Genomic DNA, 6,000 nt, shown 5'->3' on the forward strand with positions numbered 1-6,000 from the left:
CACTACAGAGGACATAAATTGAGTCCTAATTTTTGTAGATGATAGATAGAAGGATGGGTAGACAGATTGATGGATGGATAGATAATAGATAGATGGATAGATGGATGGATAGATGGATAAATGGATGGACAAATGGATTAATAGATGGATACATAAATAGATGATAGATGGGTAAGTAGATGGATGATATAGATAGGTACATAGATAGATGGGTAGATAGAGGGACAGATGGATAGATACAAACATGGATGGATGGATGAAAATAGATGACACAGATAGGTACATAGATGACAGACAGAAGACATGGATGGACTAATGCGGATAGACAGGGTAAATACGGAGACAGGGATGTGGAGACACATCCTAAAGACACACAGACATACTCATATTTCCGTGCACATCCACACACACGTGACTGGGTACGTGTGCATCTGACGGCAAGCCCAATCTGTTACCAGTTTCCTCTAGTAAGAATGCGAGTAATTTGTGCTGTGTTCCTCTGTATTTTCACATTTTTCTGTCAGGAACACGTACAACTTGCATAAAATACTTCTAAAATGCTGCAAGAACAGTAAGCTGGACGGTGCAGTCAGTGGGCAAGAAGGCGGGTCTCACGGCTCCCTCCGCTGTGTCTCCCTGCACGAACGTGGCTCACCTTCCTTCAAGCAGGAAGGGCCCGCTGCACACCCTGCATCTAGCCGACTCCGTGCCCAGGAGGGGTGGACGTGATGAATAAGCGAGGGCACCTAAGAGCGAAGGCCGTGCGGCAAACGCCCAAACATCTTACAAGTTCAAACACAACGACAGAATCGCAGGAAGCGAGCAGGAGCGAGCCGGGGTCCTGCGGGCAGGGGCAGCGTTCGTCCCTGGCACGCGGGCTACGAGAGCAGCATGGTTTATATCCGGGTACAAACCTCAGAAACACAACAGAAGCTCACGACCCGACCTGAGGACTGAGGCTTCCTCTTGGTTTTTCTCCTCCTGCCCCTCAGCCCTTGGCGCATCATCTCTGCGCTTACCCAGGACTGACGCAAGCCCCGTCTGTCATCCTTTGGAGAAGCCTTTAGCTCAGCAACTGGCTTACAAGAGACGTGGCTCTGATGTCCGAGTCACTACCACTGGACTGCTCTGACCCACCAGAGATAATCGCACTAGGCAACTCTCTATGGGGGATAAGTAAGCTCTTTAACCCCAAGTAACAAAATTCTTCTGTTAGAAGAAGAGGGGCAAGTTGTTCACCTGCATCTACCCGCGGTGGTACTGGCTGCAGCCCAGAGCCAGAGTGAAGCGAGGCAGGGGCGGGGGTGAAGCCCCGGCAAGTCACGGGGCACAGAGAACTGTGGCCAGCAGCAGCCCGGCATCTAGCAGAGCTCGGTGAGAAACGGGGCGAGAGCTCAGAGCTGCTCGGTGCGAGTGAACGGCAGCGCCCGCGGCGAAGGGCACGGGACGAGGGGCTTGATGAGGAACACGGTCATCACGGGCGACCAAGTACAGCACAGCGTGGCAGAAACTCAGGAGACGCTTGAAGTGCACGGGCTAAACGGCATTCCCCAGGTCGGGACAAGGGGCAGCACCCACCATGCGAGGCCTTCCCCGGGTTCTCTCCCCCTCTCCCCCTGCTGGGACAGCATGGAGGACCAGGGTGTAAGGGCGCAGAGCGACAGGAAGGCCAGAGCCTGGGTCCCTGAGTCACGGTCACAGCAAACATCTTCTGAAAGAGATTGTAAATATTTTGGCTTGCCACACCTGCGCAACTGTGCCTTTGTAGTTGGAAGGCAGTCCTGGATAAAACGTCAATGAAGGGGCGTGCCGTTTTCTCTCCCAGGAGGGGCAGCGATCCCAAGGCCAGGGTGTGCGGCCCCCCGGCTCAGAGCGGAACCCCCAGGGGCAGCCGCCCAGCCAGGAGCATCCACACTGCGGTCTGTGTGAGTGGAGTAAAAACTCACATTGTTTCAATCCCCCTACATGTGGTGAGTGTTCCTTACAGCAGCTGAGGTTAACCTCCCTGACTGACGGATGGATCGGCATTCCAAAGGCAGAAGGGAAACTGCAGGGTGGAACAGTTTCTAATTTTCTTTAAGTCTAGACTTGGGCTTGGGAACCCAGTGGTTATTTCCTTCTAATTTTCACTTTTCAATACACATTGTTGCAGAAGAATTTAAAGGTTTGTTTTGTTTTTTTAACTAGAAACAAAAACGAGTGGGGACTCACTTTGGAACAAGATGGACTTAACAGGGGCTGGACGTGCTCTCCTGCCTGAAGCGACCAAAAAGCTCCCCAAATACACCAAACAGTGTTGTGAGGACAGCAGAGATCAGTCAACAAAGACAGGATCCAGGAGACCATACGAGCCCCCCAGGTCACTGCCTAGGAGCGGGGATGATGCGGTGCCTCTGGGGAGACCGAGGCACCGGATTTGCAGGACCGTGTGCCTGAGGTAAGAGCCGAGAGGTATCCTCGGAGCACGGAGTGCTCAGCTGGGCGCTGACATGACGCGCGAGCAGGCACACGACAAGGGCAAGTGGAGTCCAGAGTGGAAGAAAGGAAATAACAAAGGTCACAGCAGAAGCTAATAAAACAAAAAACAGAAGAGAAAAACCAATGAATCCAAAAGTTAGGTTTTTGCAAAGATCAGTAGAACTGAAAAAGCTCCTGGCGGACTGGTCAGGAAATAGAAGACGCCCCTTTCTCTCACCAGGAGCAAAAGAAGCGGCGTCCCTCGAGATTCCTCCTTTAGTAAGGGGATGACAAATCCAATAACTCAAGTGACGTGGACAAGCTCTGTGGGAGACACAGTCTACCAAAGCTCACTCAGGAGGAAAACTGCCTGAGCAGCCTAGACTCACTGAAGGATCCGTGTTGTAGTTGAAAACCTTCCTGCGAAGACAACCGCAAGCCCCAAGCCCGGGAGGCTTCCCCAGGAAGCTCTGCCAAACATTGAAGAAAGAACTAAAACCAGTTTTACTCACACTCCCCCCAAACATGGAAAAGGAAGGAATGTTCCTGAACTCATCCTAGGGGGCAAGACTGACCTTGATGTGCCCAAACCAGACAAAGACATTCCAGGAAGAGAACAAAGACCAGCATTCCCCCTGAAGGCAGACCCAGTAACCAGCGATGAGGCCAAAGGGGCAGGGAGGGGGCGGGGAGCTCTGGGGGGGCAAGGGAGTTTCCTTATCCTGATTGTGGTGCGGGCTTCACAGGAATGGACCAGGTCAAAACCTACCACTTTGAATAGCTGCACCTTTTAAAATGTTAATTGTGCCTCAATAAGGCTTTTCTTCTTAAGTGAAAATTCACTGGGACAAAGGTCAAAAAAGGGACTAATCTCCCATTAAGCTTCCGCTTCAGACCTGACCACAGAAGAAAAGCAGGGATGATCCTGGTGAACCTGAGCTCCCAGGCTCCTGAGGCCAGAGCCTGTTCCCGCCAAAAGGTGGAGCACAGCTCCCCAAACCTCCTCCACCCACCCAGGGCCGCCGGGCTTCCAGTCTGAAGACGGCCTGATCCCCATCTTCAGGGGGCTTCGGATCCACTGGGTAACCAGATGTGGAACAAACCACTGAAAAAAAGGGGCCCAAGAAAATCCTACAGAGGGACAGAGTGCCTGGGGCACACGGAGGGGGGCTGATCACTCTTTCTCCACTGGAGGTCTGCGGGTGAAGCTCTGTACCCCCCGAATGTCGAGAAATAGGAGAAGTAACAGTTTCCAAAGTAAAGAAAGGAATCAAGAGATGAGTGATGTATGCCAGCCAGGGTCTCAGGATTTATCCAGGAGGCTACTGGTGGACATGAGACATCTGGAGAGAAGCCCAGGGGCTGGGGAGGAGAAACTGCAACTTGTTTCTCAAGATTAACTTCAAGACAAAATAGAAACCATTGGAACGATCGATTTAGAAGACCTTAAGCTGATAATCGGCGAGATTACCGTCCACACCAGTAAAGCCCCCACTCATGCCGGGACGGCTGCGGAGCCCGCCCGCGGGGAGCCACCTGCTGGGGGGCGGCCGCACCGGGGAGCACTGGCACAAGCAGCCCCCTCCCGGGCTGTGCAAGCCTCAAATTCAGGGAAGTGCCTCTGCTTTTACATGGAATTCGCCACAAAATGTATTTTTAAGTAAGCTGCATTCCCTGGTATTCTCCTGCGCGCCCCAGACACATCTGGAAACTGTCACGATTAAGGGCTGCGTGCACCAGGGCTGGACGGCAACCTCAGGACGCCTCACCCGGGTGGACACGGGGAGCACCGCACCAGCCCCCCCCTCTACAGCCCTGCGCTCTGAGGGCACAGCTGGGCCGCCCCATGGCTATCTGTTCCAGTTTCTTCCTGCTGTGGACGCCGGAGAGAGAGCCCAGCATCTCCTGCAAGAGAAAACTCATACTGGTGGGCCAGTGGGCACCAGCCCAGCACCGGCCAGACTTCTACCCGGTTTTCAAACTGACGAGATCAGTTGTGCAGACTGGAATTCTCTCCCTCTTTCTGCGGACACTTGTAATGTTGAAGCCTCACTCGGTGCAGACGACAGCGATCTCTCGGGTCTGCCCAACACTCCCTTGTAAGGAACGCTTGTGTCTCGGGCGGAGCAGACGCCTTCGGGCTCCAGAACCACTCCCAGAGCTTGTGCGTGGACACCGAGCTGCTCCTGCTGCACCCAGGCCATCCGAAGGGAAGCCCACAGCTGCCAGGCATCTCTACGGAAGGAAACTGAGTCACAGGGCCGGGCAGAGAAGGAAGCCAGTGAAGCATGACCTGCACGGGGCCTGCCGCCGAGCTGAAGTCAGAGCCGGGTGGCCTTCTGGAGTCAGAGCTGCAGGGACTGAGGAGCGTTCCTTTTCCATGCATTCCCTTGACTGGATGAAAACACGGAGGAGGAAGCCGGCTCTCCGAACATCCGAACCACACACAGAACCCACTCCCCGATGGCGAACGCCACGCTCACGGCTCTCCAAGGGCAGGTCCCTCTCGGAGCTCGTCCTGACCGCAGCTCACCGGCCACCCGGCAAGTGACGGCCAGCAGCTGCCCTGCGCACGGGCCCGAGCGGCAGTCGGCCACGCAGGGAGTGGGTCCGTCACTGTTTTGTGAAGACTGATTACCAATACCTTACATTTAAAATACTCCTATAGTACTTGTCAAATCCATTTGCACTGTGATAATAAAGACTCTGACTTCATCATAACAAGGAACTTACAAGGAAAATTAGGAATTTGTTTTAAGTAAGCCAAAGGCTCCCACTTAAACACCGCTCCCAAGGGCCCTGCAGAGCCCAGAGGACCCACATGGACTGACCTTGTAGCCCTCAGGCCAGCCTCCCCAGGAGCTGAGGGCGTCCCAAGAGGGCAGGGTCAGGGGTGAGGAGCTTCCTATGAGACGTGCAGAGAGAAGAGTAGCTGGAGGGCTCTCCACGGCCCACTCCCACCTCCCAGTCCTCGCGCACCTTTCTGCTGAACCCCTGTGAGCGAGACTTCATCCCTGTGCAAAGGGAAGTTGGTGGGAAATGAGACTCTCCTGATGGCCAGGTGTGGGGAGCTGCCAGGGAGGCGGGTGACTCGGGCGGGGGTTCGTCTCCAGGGGACGGGGGACCAAGTGAGAGGAACAGAAGATGGCCGCTAGGCATCACCATCCCCAGAGGGGCCTGCGGGAAGCTGGGGTTCCCCCATGAAGTGGGAGCCCTGGGGTCTCCACCCATGAAGAGGGAGCCCTGGGGTCCCCTCCCCCGTATGAAGCGGGAGCCCTGGGGTCGCCTCCCCCCCATGAAGCGGGAGCCCTGGGGTCGCCTATGAAGCGGGAGCCCTGGGGTACCCCCATGAAGTGGGAGCCCTGGGGTTCCCCTCTCCCCATGAAGCAGGAGGCCTGGGGTCCCCTCCACCCATGAAGTGGGAGCCCTGGGGTTCCCCTCCCCCCATGAAGCAGGAGGCCTGGGGTCCCCTCCCCCATGAAGCGGGAGCCCTGGTGTCCCCTGCCCCCATGAAGCGGGAGCCCTGGGGTGCCCTCCCCCCAT

The 6,000-nt window shown here is 55.3% G+C and overlaps 1 protein-coding gene across 2 annotated transcripts in view; it reads right to left on the reverse strand.

Moving 5' to 3' along the window:
- The window catches only part of LOC118007337 (peroxidasin homolog), a 74,269-nt gene that overhangs the window by 64,644 nt on the left and 3,625 nt on the right, over window positions 1-6,000 (reverse strand). The gene's annotated exons all lie outside the window — the stretch shown is intronic.

This window comes from Mirounga leonina, unplaced genomic scaffold, assembly GCF_011800145.1.
Source record: "Mirounga leonina isolate KUSES-001 unplaced genomic scaffold, KU_Mleo_1.0 Mir_118, whole genome shotgun sequence".
NCBI classification, from domain to species: Eukaryota; Metazoa; Chordata; class Mammalia; order Carnivora; family Phocidae; genus Mirounga; species Mirounga leonina.